This window comes from Paroedura picta, chromosome 12, assembly GCF_049243985.1.
Source record: "Paroedura picta isolate Pp20150507F chromosome 12, Ppicta_v3.0, whole genome shotgun sequence".
NCBI classification, from domain to species: domain Eukaryota; kingdom Metazoa; phylum Chordata; class Lepidosauria; order Squamata; family Gekkonidae; genus Paroedura; species Paroedura picta.
In genome coordinates, this window is record NC_135380.1 from 43,546,343 (window position 1) to 43,566,574 (window position 20,232).

The following is a 20,232-nucleotide window of genomic DNA, read 5'->3' on the forward strand; positions in this document are numbered from 1 at the left end:
CCCATGATGTTCTGATGGATAAATTGAAGGAGTGCAATCTGGATTTTCAGATAGTTAGGTGGATAGGGAATTCGTTAGAGAACTGCACTCAAAGAGTTGTTTCATCAGACTGGAGGGAGGTGAGTAGCGGGGTACATCAGGGCTCGGTGCTCGGCCCGGTACTTTTTAACATATTTATTAATGATCTAGATGAGGGGGTGGAGGGACTACTTATCAAGTTTGCAGATGACACCAAATTGGGAGGACTGGCAAATACTCTGGAAGATATAGAGTTCAACGAGATCTGAACACAATGGAAAAATGGGCAAATGAGAACAAGATGCAATATAATAAAGATAAGTGTAAAGTTCTGCATCTGGGTTAGAAAAAATGAAAAGCATGCCTACTGGATGGGTGATACGCTTCTAGGTAACACTGTGTGTGAACGAGACCTTGGGGTACTTGTGGATTGTAACCTAAACATGAGCAGGCAGTGTGATGCAGCGGTAAAAAAAGCAAATGCCATTTTGGGCTGTATCAACAGGGGCATCACATCAAAATCACAAGATGTCATAGTCCCATTGTATACGGCACTGGTCAGACCACACCTGGAGTACTGTGTGCAGTTCTGGAGGCCTCGCTTTAAGAAGGACGTAGATAAAATTGAAAGGGTACAGAGGAGAGCTACGATCTGGGGCCAAGGGACCAAGCCCTATGAAGATAGGTTGAGGGACTTGGGAATGTTCAGCCTGGTGAAAGGAGGTTGAGAGGGGACATGATAGCCCTCTTTAAGTATTTGGAAAGTTGCCATGGAGGAGGGCAGGATGCTGTTTCTGTTGGCTGCAGAGGAGAGGACACGCAGTAATGGGTTTAAACTACAAGTACAACGATATAGGCTAGATATCAGGAAAAAAAATGTTCACAGTCAGAGTAGTTCAGCGGTGGAATAGGCTGCCTAAGGAGGTGGTGAGCTCCCCCTCACTGGCAGTCTTCAAGCAAAGGTTGGATACACACCTTTCTTGGATGCTTTAGGATGCTTTGGGCTGATCCTGCGTTGAGCAGGGGGTTGGACTAGATGGCCTGTATGGCCCCTTCTAACTCTATGATTCTATGATTCTCAGTGGAACAGGCTTCCTCCGGAGGTGATGGGTTCTCCGTCTTTGGAAATGCTTAAACAGAGGCTGGATAGCCATCTGACGGAGAGGCTGATTCTGTGAAAGCTCAAAGGGGTGGCAGGTTACAGTGGATGAGCGATAGGTTTGAGTGTCCTGCATAGTGGTGGACTAGATGACCCAGGAGGTCTCTTCCAACTCTATGATTCTATGGTCTGTAGGGCAGGTCTGCCAGGTCTTTCAGCTGTCTGGCTTGCTTGGCCCCTGATGAAGGTTTCAAAGGATAGCTGTGTTGGTTTTCAGTGGAATTGTTAGATTTTATACCAGTAACAGCTTTTTGAGACACCACGCTTCCTCTGCGTTGTGTTGATGAAAGCCTGGTTTGCACAAAAGCTTCTGTGATTTCTCCAGTAGGCATTTATTTCACACCCAGCCTGGCTTGTGCTCCATGGCGTGCGTGACGTAGCGCATCTGCTACAGGCCATCCTTGGAGCACAGGCTCATGAGAGACATTTGGATTAATTCTGTGAAGATGCATTCAGTGTTGGCTTGAACCAACAGAACAGGCTTTGACACCGGTAAGGCACTTGAAGACCAACAAAGTTTCCTTCTACCTAGAATTAAAGTCTGTTGGGCTTCAAGGTGCCTGACGAGGCTTAAACTTTGTTGGATTAATTTCAGCTTCCTGTGGCCCAAGAGGGAGACAGTGGGTAGGTGCAGGGTGGCTTGCTGCCTGTCCCTGCTGATGCTTGCGTAGTCTGGCTGGGTCCTTAAGGGGAGCTGTGCCTCCTAAAGGCAGGAGTGGTTCCAGTTCCTTTCAAGAAGGTGTTGGGGCTGCCAGCTGACTTACCTAGCAAAAAACAATGAGATAAACCAGCTTAGCTGTGGGTCTGCAGTGATCTTGGTTGTTCAGATGGGCGGACTGTGGCAGGGCAGGCATGGGGAGAGGGGCCCATTTTCTCCTGGACCTGCTGGCAGCTTTGGAATACCAGTAGCCTCCTGGGGCCCATAGCTGAGCTTGGGATGAGGAGCAGTGTAGTAGCTGCTCCAGTCTCCTCTGGCTGGCCGGTACTAGCAGGGGCTGCTGGAGGGCAGCTGCTGGCGTCTGGCCCTAGTGTGAGCATTGGGAGAGGTGGCCTGGGGATTTGAACTAAGCAGCTGTTAATAACCTGTTGCTCCTGTTTTCCATTTCAGCCATGTTGGTTGAGACAGTGGGCATCTCTCAGTTGCTACACTTGTGGTCACGTTCTGCAGTAATGGGAAAGTAAAATGGTGTTTATGTGTGCCATTGATTTGGCATAGCTCCCTGGGGCTCTGGTGTATTCAGGAGAGGTGCCTGCCATTGCTGAGGTCATCATCATCATCATCACTACCACTACTACTACTACTAGTAGTAGTAGTCCTATTACTATTGGATTTATTTCTCGCCACTCCCTAAAAGGCTTGTGGCAGGTAACAGACATCGTTAACCCCATAAAGGTAAAGGTATCCCCTGTGCAAGCACCAGGTCATGTCTGACCCTTGGGGTGACGCCCTCCAGCGTTTTCATGGCAGACTCAATACAGGGTGGTTTGCCAGTGCCTTCCCCAGTCATTACCTTTTACCCCCAAGCAAGCTGGGTACTCATTTTACCGACCTTGGAAGGCTGAGTCAACCTTGAGCTGGCTGCTGGAATTGAACTCCCAGCCTCATGGGCAGAGCTTTCAGACTGCATGTCTGCCGCCTTACCACTCTGCGCCACAAGAGGCTCCTAACCCCATTAAAATCCCCATTAAAACTGTAAGATCCCCAACATGGCGGAAGAAAAAGAATCCCATTCCCACCCCCACTACCGAAGCGGAAGAGGGAATGGAGGGGAGTGATGTATACTTCCAATCCCAGGAACCATCACATGCTTATGAAGTACCACCCATGTACAAGGATCCCAGAAGCAAATTGGGCTCTGCTCCAAGGAGCTTGCATTCTGGAGTTTAACACTGGAGAGGGGGTGTCTGAGCACAGAGGCCTGCGTTAGTTTTGTTTTGTTGCAAATATGGGCCAAGCAGGGGGGAAACTGTTCACTGCGCATCATGCAGAATTGGCTCTGTTCCTCAGCCGTGGCCTAAAAAAGAAGGGCAGGATGCATCGTCTCATCTTGCAAACATGCCCACATGCGTGGGCTTCTTTTTCCTTAGTCTAATTGTTTCTGGCCTAAGGGGGAAACGGGGCCTGTTCTCTTTCTTGATTGCCCCTTCCTCTGTGCAAAGTGAGCATATGTTGGGTGAGCACATGTGGTGGTTCAAGGGGGTGAGCGCCAGTTGTTGACGGTACTGCCATGTGGACTGCATTTTTCAAGGCCTTGTGTAATATCGCAAACATTGTGGTGGCATTTCTCTGGGTGCCGTTCAAGGCGGTTGTTTGGCGGGAGAAGTGGAGAAGGGGCTTTGGAAGTTGCCAGATTGGGGGCAGGGATCCTTGGTGGCAAATGGCTGGGGCCATTGGGACACCTCTGCTCCTCCCAGCCACTGACTAAAAGGCCTGAGGCTGGCCTTCCAGTCGACAGACGGCCTCCGGCTGCTCCCCATAAAAGGGGGGTTTCTAAGAGAGACACTGGAAGAATGCTGAAGAGCAGCTGCCGGGCAGGGGGGGCGGGGGACGGATTCCTTTGTCCGCCTGACCCAGTAAGACTGGATGTTGACACTCCAGCTGGTTTTTGTGGGCAGGATGCTGCCCAGGGGTGGGCTAGGTGAGGGGTGTCCTTGGTTAACTAGGACAGCAGCAAAGAAGTGTGGAAATGAGGGTGTGGGGAGGATGCCAAAACAGTGGCCACACTCAAGTGCTGTATTAAAGATGGTAATTTTAAAAGTTGTTTGAGCAAAGGGGGCAATATTTCACTGTCCCAAGTAAAAGAATAAAATCAGAGTCCAGTAGCACCTTTAAGGCCCACAAAGATTTATTCATGGCGTGAGCTTTCGAGTGCAAACACTCTTAGAGAGCTTGCACTTGAAAGCTCGTGCCACGAATAAATCTTTGTTGGTCTTAAAGGTACTACTGGACTCTGATTTTATTGTGCTACTTCAGACCAACAGGGCTACTCATCTGAATCAAGTAAAAGAAATAAGCTTTTATTTGAAAAACTTTGGATTTTCGTTCTTTTTTTTTCTTTATTATTCACATTTATTTATTTACTTATAACAATTCCAAACTTAACAGCAAATTAGCACTTTATAAAGTGCAGTGTGCATCATTGGCTGCTCACGCAGCTGTGAGTGTTGTTCCATTTTGTGCACGGCTTGTTTAGGTGTTGCCGTTTGTTGCTGTCTTTGTTGGGCACAGCTGGTGATTGGGAGGGTGGGTTCTGGGGGGGTGTTCTGCTGGCCTCAGCCAAAGGCTTGGTGGAAGGCTTCCATTTTGCAGGCTGCAGGGCCCTGATCTCATCTGGGAGCTCATTCCGCCAAATGGGAGCTGGGACAGAGAAGGCCCTGGCTCTGGTTGAGGCCAGGCGTGCCTCTTTGGGGCCAGGAATCACCAATTGGTTGGCGTTTGAGGAGCATAGCGCTCTTTGGGGGACGTAAGCAGAGAGGCAGTCCCTCTATGCAGGGCCCAGACAGCATGTGGCCTTGGAGGTAGCCACTGCAGCTGTTGGAGCATGGGTGTTCCTGTGGGGACCCTGGCTGCTGAGTCCTGGAGCAAGGATAAGGGTAGGTCCGCATAGAGCAAGTTGTGGAAATGATGCTTTATTTTGGAGGAGCAGAGTTGATTGTGAACTGCCTTCGGAACGTTTTATGTTCGTGGCTGCCCAGTGTCTCAACCAGGGTTGGGTGTTTCGGTGTCCGCCGTGGTGCTAGCTGCTTCGGGTGCGAACGACCGCTTCAGACACCAAAGCACCCAATCCCTAGTCAACTACAGTCAGGTTCACGCCTATTGGTAAGGGTTTGGCTAGACCTGATTTGGCCGCAAAGCATTAAGAAACCATCCTGAAATACAGGGCAACCCTGACACTGGTCTACCACCTCTTCTTCCCCCTGTGGGTTTCTAAACCCCTATCAGATGATGTTCTCAAACCAGTGCTTTGAGACCCGGAAGCATTCAGTTAAAAAAAAATCAGGTTCTTTTTGTCAGGATTGCACATTATGTGCCAAATAGCTGAAAACAGGAAGAGAATTTTAAACCATTGTTTTGCATTGTTTCAAATAATCATGCTGTACTCTTTTAGGAAAAGCAAGGTTTCTTTTGTGAATGGAATTGCATGGACGCTCCATTGAAAAGCCCCCCCCCCCCCCCCGCTTTCCCATTCTGTTCTCATACATTATTTCCCTCCTCAGGGGGATTTGCGCGCGCTCTAAATACAATACTCGACATTACCCACTCCAAAGCTCTGTAGCCAGATACCTGCCTGCAGAACTGGACAGCCTTCCCCCAAACCTAAGAGAAACTTCTAAGGAGGAACTTGAAGGCACATGCTGATGCACAACAACTTGTAACCCATGCACTCTGTGCACATGGGTGCCTGTACATCAACTGACAATGAACAGCTCCTGGCGTTAAATTTAAATCAGATTATTTGGAGGCACGCTATCTGGCATTCTTAAAAGACTGATTCTTGCTACTTCTTGCCTTTCTGTAACCATTCTTTGCTCACCTACTGGCAAATCCTTAAGCTATTCTAGTATTTCTGCTTCCATTGAGTTATCCAAAGGAAAAGTTCTTACAGAGGAGTCAGACCACATTATTAAATCTTTACATACACTGGGGTCATTCGCTGCCTATATATTATTGGGTGCGGCAGGTAGAATCTTATTGTCCCATTGATTTTTGGGGGGCAGAGGATGTCAGGCAGCAAGCAGTGGAGTTTAAGACAGATCCTTGAAGACGGGAGCTGGGAAGATTCCTCTAGAGTTGAGATAAGCTTTCTGTTGAAGAAGCAGTCTGGGAATGCCTGGAGTGCCAGAAAATAACAAAACCCTTTTGATCTGATTAGTATCTACTGTTTTTATGTTTCCGAGTAAGCGAGACAATCCTCCAGGAAGGGCCAAACCCCTTATAATTGCAGATTTGTACACAGCTCTTGTGTGAGTACAACACCAACGGGGGGTGGGGGGGGGGTTCCTTCTCATTCTCTTTCCCTTCCCTTCCTGACTTACCCATCTTAAACCCTGATGACAAGGTAGAATCTGCATCCCGACGTTTAACACTGCCTGGGATGGTTTTAGCACAGTGAAAGTAAAAAAAAAAAATTCAGCAATTTATCCACCTTGGAATGCAGTTGGTGTAATTCTCTAAAGATAAAGTCAACTGTTTTTGCTATAAGTAAAAAAAAAGATCTCTGAATATTCATTGTCTAATTGGTTAATTTGTATAGAATCCAAATTAAGAACTTGGTTTATCTTTGGAATCTTTCTCTGCTCTCTGAATCAGAGGCGTTTTTAAGAGTAAAGTCTAACTTACTGGACTCAAATCTACATAATCTTTGTGAGGCTGCTAACAAAACCTCCATCCTGTTGAATCTAGGGTTAGTGCCAAGAGCAGGTCACATGGCTCCATATTTCCTCTAGCTCCATGTACAAAAGTTGGCTAAAGCCCTTTCTTTGGCTAGATCCAATGCCCTCCCTTCAGCTATTTTATTTGGATGATATCTGGGTGAATCTTAAAGGTAAAGGTAAAGGTATCCCCTGTGCAAGCACCGAGTCATGTCTGACCCTTGGGGTGACGCCCTCTAGCGTTTTCTTGGCAGACTCAATACGGGGTGGTTTGCCAGTGCCTTCCCCAGTCATCACCGTTTACCCCCCAGCAAGCTGGGTACTCATGGGTGAATCTTACTCCAGTAGATTTTGCCCTTGTGCAAAGGATCATATTGAAACTTTCTCATGTTTTCCTTCATTGCCCTTTTTACCAGATGCTCCGTTCTGAATGTTTAGACACCAGTCGCCTGATCTTGGGAGCCAAATAGGCCCTGCTCCGGTTAGTCATTGGGTAGGAGACCACAAGGAAATCCAGTGTTGCTGTGGAAAGGCAGGCAATGGAAACAGCCTCTGAATGTCTTGCCTTGAAAATCCTGCAGGGTCCCCATAAGTCGGCTGTGACTGGCGGGTATTTTCCACCACCACAACAATTACGTTTCCGGGGCGGGGGGGGGGCAGGGGTGTCTCCTCTGTTGTCCTCAGAGCTTCTGTTGAAACCTCACAGAGAACTCTGGATGCTTAATTAATTTTCTCTTGGAATGCTTCATAAGCTCTGATCACTTCCGCCCTGTTTGGGGCACTTTCATTGTACTGGGTTGGCTGGCTGTTCTGGTTAAGATAAGGGGTGGCCATGTGCAGTTGCCCTTCCCATTTTGAGTGAAGGCTGCCAGAGTTGGGTTCTGTTCAGAGTTCGGGTTCCAATCCATCTCTGTTTTCTTGTATTTCAAACTGTATCTTCAGGGCCGTTTTTGTCATTAAAAACAGCTGCTGTCTAATTTGGAGTTGGGTTCTCAAAGCCTCCTTTTGCTCAAGACTGGCACTGGGAGAGACCCCCCCCCCCAACTACATATTGCCTGCATTTGGAGGAGATGGCGGGTGCTCCTTCTTTCCAACTTATTGGGGTGGGGGGATGAAGAAATATACCGGGTGGGAAAGGGAACACGTTTGGCCCTGTCACTGATTTTGTTTGTTTGGGGGAGTTAATATTATAGAAGACAGATTTAATGGACAATTTAATGCTGTGGAAAAACTTGGGGGAAGGGTGTTCCATTAAAAATAGATACTTTAGGAAATGTTGATGTATATGCAATTCTTTCTTTCTCGTTAAACCTAGTTTTACTACTTTAAGAAACTAAATGCACACATAACTTTGTCAAGATGTAAAATTCTGCTATTGATGCAGATGTAGAAATTAGAAAGCAGCGTTGTGGTTCTACTCAGGACTAGAGGGAGAGCGTCAACCTGCCATGCTTGGGGTGCCTCTTGGATTTCTACCACTGGAGAAACAGGGAGAAGTAAGAGTTAAAATTAAAAAACACAAATGGAAAGGAAAGAAAGTGCATAGCCTGCATGGAACTGTCCCCTACAGTTGTTCGAGGGCTGTTTTCATACATGAATATGAAACATTAAAAACCCTGGTCATCTATAATAGCGATCCCCAACCTGTGGGCCGCGGACCACATGTGGTCCTTCGACTAATTGGAGGTGGGCCCCGAAGGACGCCTTCTCCCCCCCCCCCCAGCCCTTTACTTCATCCCCCCGGCCCTTTACAACACACTTCATTGTTGTGGCGTGTCTGTATCTTATTTTGAAGGGATGCTTAAACATTACCATAGCGATCAGAGAGCGTTAGGGCAGTAGTTGAGAGTAGAGGAGTAAACTACCCCCCCACCGGGCCTCAGTAAAAGGCGTTGAGTGGTCCCCGGTGATAAAAAGGTTGGGGACCACTGATCTATAAGAACATTCCCCTTACACTGAGAAAATGTTTTTGTGGGAGTGGCAAAATCGATACAAGAGAGCATATATTGTTCCACTGCCCTGCTTATGTAGACATTCGTAGCAACTTGATTGAACCACTCCTTAAAAAGTTGCCAGAACATCATGATGTAGATTGAGCAAAGAGGCCGCTAAGTGATGAGTCTCCCCCCCCCAGGTGACAACTCAGCTGGCTAAGTTTTGTGCCACCGCCATAAAAAATTATGCTCTAAAGTAGCATAATTTTAAGTTCTCTTTTATGATCTGTTTTAAATTGTATTATATTAAATGACCATATTCTTTTGGTCTTTTATGTATTAACTTCATATAACTTTGTCTGAATGACTGTAATAAAGTTTGAATTTGAATTTGAAAACTGGGCTCTTCCACATTGAATTTATTGTGTATGTGTGTAAAGTGCTGTCATGTCACAGCTAATTTCTTGTGACCCCAGCAAGAGGCTTTCACGGCAAGGAAGAAGCAGAGGTGGTTCTGAGATCTGGTGAGATTGGGCTATGCTATTCGCTGGCAGGAGCTCATGGGAATTGTAGTCCATGGACATCTGGAGGACCACAGTTTTCCACCCCTGGGCTATGCCACGCCTCCTTCTTGTAGTGTATTATGGCATTACTTGTGGGCAGAATTAGTCATGTTCATACAATGAACATAACTTTATAAGGATGTATACATCTCCCAAGTATATTAATGAATTATCATGTAAGACTGTAGATTACCTTACAGATAAATCCTACAATGTTCTTTGAATAACACCTTGTCTTGTAAAAAGAAAAAAAAAGAAAAAAAAAACTAGCATTTTTCTTTCCCAAAATAATTTCATTGGACTTTTTCCAGAGCTGCCCCAGATTTTTCTGGTGGACAAATTTAAAAAATAGAAGAAAAAATCATGTTTCCCCCCTGAATTTTCTGTGTTTCTTTTCCCAGGCTTATCCTAGTGCAAATTTACATAGCTGCAGATCAGAGGGTTGGTTTGTTAGCAAAGGTCTCTTGCCTGACAGTTAATTGTTTTCTTTGAGTGACTTTCACACATATGTATCCAAGAGCATACCTGTGGGCAGTAAGCAGGACTTTCCTCCTATCTTGGTGCGGGTCTGGAGCTGCTAATATTTGTGTGATGAACATAGAGGAAATACTTGTGGAAAGTTTGCAATATTTTTAGAAAACATGTGCATTTAAACAGGCATTGGCATGAGTCCGACTGGCCCAACAACATCCGCGGATCCACCCTCAGACACCGCCTCTATGACCTGAGCCAGCCTGACCTCCTTGGGGGTTTGTCCAAGTTGTAGTTTTTTTAATCACTGACTAAAGCAGGGGTAGTCAAACTGCGGCCCTCCAGATGTCCATGGACTACAATTCCCATGAGCCCCTGCCAGCCAAATCCAGGTGGGGAAGCTCCAGGGGTAGTCAAACTGCGGCCCTCCAGATGTCCATGGACTACAATTCCCAGGAGCCCCCTGCCAGCGTTTGCTGGCAGGGGGCTCCTGGGAATTGTAGTCCATGGACATCTGGAGGGCCGCAGTTTGACTACCCCTGGACTAAAGCCACTGGGAGTTCTGTTGATTTAGGTCCACCGTTGGATTGTTGCTGATGTGTTGTTTTGTGACATTTTCAGACTGTGCTATGTACTACCCCTGCAATGTTGTATGTGAACCGCCCAGAGGGAGGGTGGTATAGAAATCTAACAGTAAAATAAAATAAATAAATGAATACTGTCACAAAAGGACACACTGCATATTTGGGTTTTGACTTTAGCACTGAACTCTTCAGCAGGATATACATGTTGCAGCATATTAATTGTGGGCAGAATTCATTGGTCCTTGGTAATGTGTGTGGCTTCCTCCCTCCCAGAAGGGAATGTCTCCATGTTTTGTGATGTTGGGCTGTGCTAATAGGAAGTCAAGCAGACTCTGCCAGAGTACCTGTGAGCAATTTATGGCAGGCGGCAACTTATATTTGGGGCAATGAAATGTTTCTTGTTCCTGGCTATCTATCTTTGCTGGAGAAGTCTTATCCGGTTGCAAATCGCTGTCAGCCCCCCTCCCCTAGGAAGCCCCCCCTTTATTCCTTAGAGCCAAATGGTGTTGCCTCTTTCTCTTGGTGGCACTTTCCGAGGACAGCAGATGATAAAGGAGCACTTTCTTTGTTGACTTTAACGTCCTGCTTCAAACTTTGAGCCTTGGCACCTAGTGGGAACATATCAATCATTAAGCCCTAGAGATATGGGGCTGGGTAACTGGTCCATTAAACAGCACCTGGAGCATAAAAAGGATTTGTAATCTCCAGCAGGTGATACCTGTGCCCAGCGGGGCCTGGAGAATGTTGGGGAGGGCTCATGTCAGCTGCCAAATTGAAAAGTGGCTCACCTGGGAGGGTGTCAGGCCAGGGTGGGAAGCTCCTGAGCCTTGTTGAATTAATGCAGAGAAGGGGGGGGCGCGTATGTGTGTCATTAAAAACCTGTGACCTTGTTTTCAGCAGACTTTCCCACGAGCGCTTGTGGGGGGGGGGGAGAGCAGATGGTGTGGTTGGTTATTATTCCAGCAGCCCAAGGATCAGGGCCCTGTCTGCTTTGCCTGGAGAATGCAGAGAGCCATGGAAGAGCTGGGAGCCCAGTTCCTACATGCAAGTCATCTTTTCGGTGATCAGTGTGTGGGCAGCGACCCCCAAACCAAAGGATTCCTTCTCTGTTGTAATCTTGTAAGGCATGGGTAGCCAGAATGTCTGTCTCTGGGTGGGCTGAGGGGCAGTGCGGCATGTGGATTCAATGCAGTGCAGCACAGGGGCACAGAAACACCCACCCATCAAGTGGATCTCACTGGCCGGAGTAATGCTTAGGTGGGCTCCATGCATGCATGGTGTGGGAGGAGGACTGTTCTTCCAGCTTCTCAGGGGCGTCAAGACCCTGTTGCATCAGTGCTGTGCAAGGCAGAACCCAAGCAGGGCCCTTCCCAAAGCTATATGAGCCAAGATCGGAGAGAACAGAACCCAAACCTGTTTGCTGAACCCCTGGTCCATGCTTTTGCTGGTGCTTTTGACCATTGTTGGAGGCTGGGAATGTAGAGCAGTGGCTCCATTTCTCATTTCGCATCACATCCCAACCCATTTCTGGTTACTGGTGCCTTTCTCTGAGGCGCCCTTTCTCAAATACTGAGGCCTCAGGGACCAGTCCAGAAAGGAGAGTCAGGAAATGATAGAGACTCTCCTCTCCTGCCTCCTAGGAGGAGCATTCTTGGGCCTTCTTTCAGCTGTCCCGCACAGAGTGGCTGATTCCTGCACCCGGTCAGAGCCAGCCCCCTCTTAGCACTAGAGCAGGGGTAGTCAAACTGCGGCCCTCCAGATGTCCGTGGACTACAATTCCCATGAGCCCCTGCCAGCGAATGCTGGCAGGGGCTCCTGGGAATTGTAGTCCACGGACATCTGGAGGGCCGCAGTTTGACCACCCCTGCACTAGAGGCTTTAATTCCTGTTTTATTTTGAGGAAGAGAGAATGGGGAGGCAGAAGAATGGGGAGGGGCAGTGACATATTTGTGTGGCAGATGGTAGCTGGTGGCTCTGAAAAGAAAAACGGCAAACCTGAATTAATCTCGGGTGAAAGGTCAGGGGAACATCTGCCTTGGGACGTGTTCGGGGATGGCATTTCTATAGAGGGGGAGACAAAACCTGTTGCAGAAAAGGCCCCAAAGAGTGGAAATCCTGAAGACGAAGCTGGACCCAAGTCAGCAGGAGGGGTCTGTCTGGTCAAGGCACCTTGAACTGCCTTTGGCATGAGGTGGTCAGTAATTGGGAGTTTTCCAGTTTTGTGGGGCGGTGGTAAAGAGTGATGGGCTCTAATCTGGAGAGTCCCCATTCCTCTTCCACAGGCAGCTAGCTGGGTGAGCTTGGGTCGGTCACAGTTCTTTGAGAGCTCACTCAGCCCCACCTACCTGTTGTGAGGAGAGGAAGGGGAAACTGTTTGTTATGCAGCTTTGAGACTCCATTGGGTATTTAAAAACCCAGCTCTTCTCTTCAAAGAGAATGAGGAGAGAGTTTTGGTTTCTTCCTGGTGTGCTTTTCTAACTGCCCCATTCAGAGCAATAGGAATTCCAGTTGGGGAGTCTCTCTCATTCAGCATCCCCTCCCCCAGCTAAGTAGGATGTCTGGAAATTGTGAAAAGGGGGTTGCAATTTGATTCCCCATCAAATCTTATTGCTTACTCCTGAGCCACGTAGTTCTGGTTTCTGCTGTGAATGTGGGGAGAGCCCTTTGGTATGGCAAGGGAGGGGTCACGCAGCAGTTCTTCCTGTTCCCCACACCCCCAACCCCAGGGGCTTTTCCAGGTTTTTATTGATTTTGATTGTCAAATTTATATGCTGCCCTCTCTGATGACTCAGAGTGGCTTACCTCAGGAGTAGTCAACCTATGGTCCTCCAGATATTCATGGACTACAATTCCCATGAGCTCCTGCCAGCTTTTGCTGGCAGGGGCTCATAGGAATTGTAGTCCATGAACATCTGGAGGACCACAGGATGACTACCCCTGGCTTACATCATTAAAAAAAAACAGAAATCACTCTAGCACTATTGTGTTATAACAATGTATTGCAACATTATACTGGTTACGTCTAAATTTGGAATTAGGAGAAAGATGTAGCTGGTATCGCTCTCCTTAATAGTTATGCAGCCACAATTGCTAGAAGTTGCCTTTAAAAGAAATCTGAGAATTAGTATTGTTGTATAGCAGGGGTAGTCAAAATGGGCCCTCCAGATGCCCATGGACTACAATTCCCATGAGCCCCTGCCAGCGAATTCTGGCAGGGGCTCATGGGAATTGTAGTCCATGGGCATCTGGAGGGCTGCAGTTTGACTACCCCTGTTGTATAGTAAAAACCCTCAGTGGTGGGGAAATATGGCAGCTGCAGGAAGAAGGGAAATGGGGCTGAAATGGGCCAGCCCTGAAAGATACTCTAAGGATGGATAGCCAGGTCTTCTGTCTCTGAAGAGCAGTGTGGCCTGTGGATTCTATGCAGTGCAGGGGCACAGATCCCCCTGCATTAAGTGGATCGCCCTGGCCAGAGTAATGCAACTCCACAGGACATCCCAAAGTACTTTAACTGTATCATTCTGATTCCAGTAGCTACTTCAGACCAACACGGCTACTCATTTGAATGTATCATTCCGAACAGACTGTAACAATGCAGGTTTGGAAATTTTAGCAAAAAGGGCAGGGCATGGAAATACGACACATCAGTGGACAATATGAGGTGGGTGCTGCTGAAAGGAAGCTGAAGCAGAATAAAAACTTTGTGTGGAAACAGCCGTGGATGTTTTAGGTTTTGCAGTCCTGGAAGAGATTCCCAGCTTCTCTCTCTTGGATGAATTGGTGGGCATTGGTTGGCCAATGTTCACAGGAACCGTGTGTGTGGCGGGTTTACTGTGCTGTATCTTGTCCTGAGCTGCCCCTGGCTCTGCTGGCAGTGGGCTGGTCTTGCCTGGGAGGGGGGGTGGTCCTCCTACAACAGAAAGGCACTTCTGCAGGGCCCATCAGTGTTTCCCCCACCCATTCTCTGTTGGTGGCCCTTGAGCTTACTCTTCCCTCTCTTCCCTCTCTCAGCTTAGTATGCTGGAAGCCAGTCGGATGCCTTTTCAGGGGGAGGGAGCTGCCGCCGAATATGCAGGCAGCCAGGATGCCTTCAATGCCCCTCTGTGCCGGGAGGGAGGGGAGGGGTCTTTAATACAGCCGGCCTCCCCTGCGCCAACTGAATTCCCCTGGAGAGAGCAGGGTGGCCTGGCTGATGCTCCCCCCCCCCCCCCCCGCGCTTACTCCTGAGCCAGCATGGGAAGATCATGGGGAGGGAGGGGGAGCAGCTGCTGCCCTCTAATTAACATGCGCACCTGCTCCCCACAACCTTTTGTCTGCCCTGCAGATGCCCTGGTTTTGTTGTGTGCCCATTTTTCTTTTTTGCTTGGTCTGGATCAGGCCATCTCATTAACGTGAAAGATCCTCCAGCCTTGGCAGATTCTCACCCAGGGGCCAGACAGTGAGGCTGGGTGTTAGGAGCGGGGGGGGGGGGTGGCCCCGTGGGTGTCAAAGTGCCTCTTTCCTGGCCAGCCTTTATCCTTGAAGAGGGTGTTTGGTCCTTAATGGCCCTTCAGACCTGCTGGCCTCACTGATTTCCTTCCGACCATCTTCCCTCTTGGCTGCTCAGTTGCTCATAAAGTCCCCTGAAGGCCCCCAGGGATGTGGAGTAGGGTTGGGTGCTTCGGCACCCGAAATAGCCGTTCGCTCCTGATGCAGCCACTTTGGGTGCCAAAGCACCCAACTCTAAGTGAAGAGTGGTAGAAGCATCTGGTGGCCTTCCTAGGGAGTCCAAAGGGCCCGGGGTGGGGCTGGGTTGCTTTGGCGGCCTGGGTGAGGCTACAGGAATTCAGGGGAGGGGGATTTCTGTACTGTTGGGAGAGGCGCACAGTCACATGCTCTGTGGCACCAAACCTGCCGGCCATCCTGCAGCTCTATGGAGAATCACTGAATTAAAAAGATGGAAGAGCCCAAAGACCATCCAGTTCCACCCTCTGCACCATGTGGGTTGACCTCAAGCATCCTTGACAGATAGACATCCAAATCTCTGCTTGAATATCACCAATGCCCCCTTACCAACAGATTCCACCGGTGAACTACTGTCTTCATTGATACAAAGTTCTCCCTGTGATTAACATTTCTAGATGCATTTGTTTGTCACATTCCTACTGGACATTCATCTGCAAAACAATCTGTGAAGAGATCATGGACTAGCAATCTGACTTTGCCGAGTAGAGACGTACATTTTCCATATATTTTGGACCTGTAGGAAAAAAACAAACCATGTTTTAAGAAACTGAAATTGCATGTTAGAATTATATAAGCTGTCTTTGGAAAAAACTGAATGACCAAAAGAGGAGATTGAAATAAATACGGAGATCTGCTGCACACGGGAAAATGGCTGTTTTGAAAGGGGATCTGGAGAACAACAACTTGGCGATGGGGAGGAAGGGCACGCCGGGCCCAGCAGGAGCCATGGGTGGACCCAACCTCCTGCCCACTTTCCTTGAAGTTGCCGGGAGGTGTGGAAGGCGCCTGCGAGGGTCTGGGGTACCCTTTCTCCCCGTCGCTGAGGCTTCCCCGGCCGGCTTAGAGCCACGCCCCCCCCTCTTTGTCACGGGAAGCTGTGGCAACAGGGAGAAAGGACCCATTGGGCCCCCACGGGAAGTTACCAGGAGGCATCGAAGGGCTCCCATTGCCAAGGCTTCCCATGGTGAAGGGGAGGGCTGGCTTAGAGCCGCACCCCCTTGTTCCGGGAAGCCTTGGCGATGGGGAGAAAGGGGCACCAGGCCGGCCCAGTAGGAGGCCTGGGTGGTTGCCCACCCCTGGCCCTGGAAGTCTTGCCGGCGCCCACCTCCATTCTTGGCGAGCTCCAGGCGGCAAATGGCTTTAAGTTCCATCACTGTGTTTGGCGGGGAGGGGGGGCCTGATTGGATACCACTGGATACCTGCCGGTCCATGCAGATCTGCTATTTCAGGGTCCCCTGCTGCATCCAGATCCAGAGTGGCAGCAGCTGAAAGTGTGGAAGTTGAACGGCAGGTACTATGAAACATTGGCCTCACGGCAGGAATTCGGGATACAGGCCAGGGGACCATCTGCCAGGTGGATCTATGATTATTCCTGGAGGTCGTTCATCAAGCAGGCTCCCAAAAATGGTATCATCCCAACCCATGTGTCATACAAAGTTGTCATAGCCTTCCTCATGAAGGCAGGAAGCAAGGTAAATACACTGGAGAGACAGGTGACAGCCCCCAGCACCGTGTGGTTCCTTGAGAGATCTGTCCGCTAACGTTTATGTCCTACATTTCCTGAAAGGGGCCAAGCAGATGGCCCCTCCAAACTTAACATAGGTTCCCAGCTGACCCTAGGCTTGCGAGCATTATCTAGGCCTCAACCTTCTTCCTGGGAAGGTGGCAGTTCTAGTGGCCATACCTCAGCCAGAAGGGTATCCAAACTGGCTGCATTATCATTCAGGAAGAACTCTTGCTACTTTCAGAGGAACTCAGTTATCCTCAGGACTCATCCCAGCTTCTAGTCCAGTGGTTCTCAACCTTGGGGTCGGGGCCCGATTTGGGGTTGCCCGCCGCCACGGTGACATGCAGCAGCTTGTGGAGGCGTGTGGTGGCAGTGTCAGGCGGAGGCAGGTGGTGGCGGCGAACAGAGGCGGCATGGCAATGGCTGCCCCCACTCTGCCTTGATTGTTGTGCGCATGCGTTCGTCATCTTCTTGGGCAGGAGTGATGAGTGGAGTGCCTCAGGGATCTGTCCTGGACCCTCTGTTGTTCAGCATAATTTTAATTATTTGGATGAAAGAGTACAAGGGGTCTTTATTATATTTGCAGGTGACACTAAACTGGGACGGGTAGCAAACACACCAGAAGACAGTATCAGGATACAGGATGATCTTGAAAGGCTAGAAAACTGGGCTAAAATTAATACAATGAATTTCAATAGTAATAAATGTAAAGTTCTGTATTTAGGCAAACAGGATTTTAGACTTAATAAAGTCAGAGTCCAGCAGAACCTTTTAAGACCAACAAAGATTTATTCAAGGAGTGAGCTCTCAAGTGCTAGCATCCTGCGTCAGACTGTGAACTGACACTTTTAGGCTGTATTAAAAGAAGCATAGTGGCCAGATCTCCAGAAGTAATGTTACTGCTGTACTCCACTCTGGTAAGACCTCACTTGGAGTATTGTGTTCAGTTTTGGACGCTACAAGTGAAGAAATATGTAGAGACATTGAAGCATGTCCAGAGGAAGGCTACAAAGATGGTGAGGGGTTTGGAGACCAAATCATATGAGGAAAGGTTGAAGGAGCTTGGTCTGTTTAGCCTGCAGGGAAGATGACTGAGAGGTGATAAGATAACCATCTTCAAATGCTTGAAGGGCTGTCATAGAGAAGATGGAACAGAGTTGTTTTCTGTTGCCCCAGGGGTTCAGATCAGAACCAGTGGGTTAAAATTAAGTCAAAAGTACTTTTGGCTAAACATCCGGAAGAAGTTCCTGACACTTAGGGCGGTTCCTCAGTGGAACAGGCTTTCTCGGGAGGTGGTATAAATGTTTAACCAGAGGCTAGATAGTCATCTGACAGAAATGCAGATCGCTACTTAGATGGTAGGTGAATTCCATCCAGGCCATGCTGAATTCTGGAGATTTTTGGTGGGGTAGATCACTTGGGCATGAAATTGGAGTCACTGTGGGTAGGCAGGTAGTTGTGAGTTGTGCAGGGGTGGACTAGGGGACCTAGAGGCCCTTCCAACTCAATGATTCTAAGTCTCAGAGAAATGTTCCGCCTGTGAAGATCACAACAAACTCCACCCTTGCTGCAGTGTCTTCTGCAGCGTTCTCCTTCAGGGCACTAGTGATGGAGATCTGCAGGGTGGGGACACAGAGGCTATATTTGAATGTCGAGTTTTTAATGATAGGCAACAAAAGATTGAGGGAGACTGGGTAATCCCACCCTGCGTATAGCTAACCACTCTGGATGACTTCGGCCCCAGTGAAGGAGAACGAAACGTTGGAGTCACCTGAAGGTTTCTTCTCTTCAGTGGGGAGAAGTCATCCACATCCCACCCAAGGGATGGAGTCTGGTGCGTGGACACCGGAAATGACTTAGTTGCTGACTAAAAAACCAAACCCAAACAAAAAACCAAACCCAAACAAACGGGGGCACAGAGGAGGTAAGATAAAGAATCCTTGAGAGTCCTATGCAAACATGAAAATAGTCTGACAGAAAGAGCAGGGCTTGTCCCTCTACAAAATCTCTGATTTTCATGTTAAAGCTCTCTCTCTCTCTCTCTCTCCTCTCTCTCTCTCTCTCTCTCTCTCTCTCTCTCTCTCTCTCTCTCTCTCTCTCTCTCTCTCTCTCTCTCTCTCTCTCTCTCTCTCTCTCTCACTCACACACACACACACACACACACACAAACCCTTTTGGCTTCTGGCAACATATGGCGAGACTGGTGACCGTTTGGTAAATGAGGGTAGCTTTTAAAACAATAGATAAGGAAATCAGCCTTTTAAGTCCCCCATGCTGAGAAAAGAGTCTGGCTTGTGTAGGGTTCTTATTTTGGGGGGGGGGGGGGGAGGGGAGGGGTAGCAGACTAGACTTCATACTTTTGGAAGCAGAGCTGCCTTTTGAGATGGTCCAGAGCAGCAGACCTACAGAGAGAGTTGCTCCTTCTCAGTCCCCTGTCTGTGTCCTGGGTGGGGCACGTGCTTCCCAAGAGAGGGAGAGTCTGGCACTATCCGGGATTCCTAAATGCAGACTGCCATGCACATAAGCTGTGACAATGGGAAATCAAGGACCCCCACCCATCTATTTTAAACTTAGGGCAGGGTGGTGGTGTCTTAAAAGTTCTTATTTTCAGAATATTTCGTTATTCGGTTGGTTCTCATCAGTTGTTGCCCCTCTCTCGCAGGGGTAGTCAAATTGTTGAGCAATTCACTAACCTCTTACACAGGGGTAGTCAAACTGCGGCCCTCCGGAGGTCCATGGACTACAATTCCCAGAAGCCCCTGCCAGCGAATGTCCATGGACATCCGGAGGGCTGCAGTTTGATCACCCCTGTGTAAGAGGTTAGTGAATTGCTCAACAATTTAATTGGTATACCTCAGAGGTTTTTTAAAATTGGCACAGAATATCGATACAGTTTTATTATAAAGGTTGCAGCATTCTTTTCAAAGAGTTTGTGTTTGCTGGCATGTGGGCATGTATGAAAAAAGAGCCATCTTGGGGTGACAGGGCTTGGCAGAGGTCTAGCACCCCACCTGGGGTGTCACCCCAAGAAGAGCAGTTTCCCCAGGGTGGCTCTTGGGGATCCAGCCTCCTCAAGCACTCGTAGCGTCTTGCAGCTGCTGTGCATTTTGGATGAATTAAGTTACACTTATTCAGCCGTAGAGTTGTAGTGTTGAATTTCTGAAATCAGACTCAGCGCTTTCTTTTTACCTTGCAGCAGCAACAAAGGGGCTTGTTTTTTTCTTTGTTTCCTTTTGAAACCTCGGTGCAGACAGAGATTCTAGTTAAGGAAGAAGGTGGTTCTCATGAATGCCAAGAGGTTCCCTTTGTGATCTCTGTAGGGAGCCCCGCAGCAGGCGCTTGAGAGCCGGAGCGTTTATGGCCCTTGGGGGGCCCTGAGAAGTGTTGTGGCAGGTGGCCCTGCTGACATTTGTTCAACACTTCTCACAGGCTTGGGCTCCTGAGGCCCTGATTCTGATTCTTCAGTGCATGTTTTTGGGGAGTGTGTGTTTTTGTGTGTGTGTGTGTGTGTGTGTGTGTGTGTGTGTGTGTGTGTGTGTGTGTGTGCGTGCTCCTGTGAAGATCTGAGGTGAGGGTGTTAATTTTATCCCTTGCAAAAAATTGTCCTAAGGGAGAGAAACACCCACCTCTAGGAAGTCCCTGTGGAATTGGAAGGGGCCATTATATTATTAACTTATTATTAGATCATCTCTGTTAGGGTGAAAGGGGAGGGGTTCATTTGTGCTGAACAGTTTGTGTTTGTTTATTATTTGATTTACTGCCTGCCATTCCCAGACTGTCTGTTTCGGGGTGGGTTACAAGTAGAATCCTCACAATAAGAACATTAAAAAACCCACTCCTTAAAAATCATCATCAGTGGCAGCAAATCAATCTATTTTGCCTGCCTCCTGCTACCCGT

At 48.4% G+C, this 20,232-nt stretch overlaps 1 protein-coding gene across 1 annotated transcript in view; it reads left to right on the forward strand.

The window, feature by feature from the left end:
• Positions 1 to 20,232, forward strand: part of NOTCH1 (notch receptor 1) — an 87,461-nt gene that overhangs the window by 11,493 nt on the left and 55,736 nt on the right. The window lies entirely within an intron of this gene.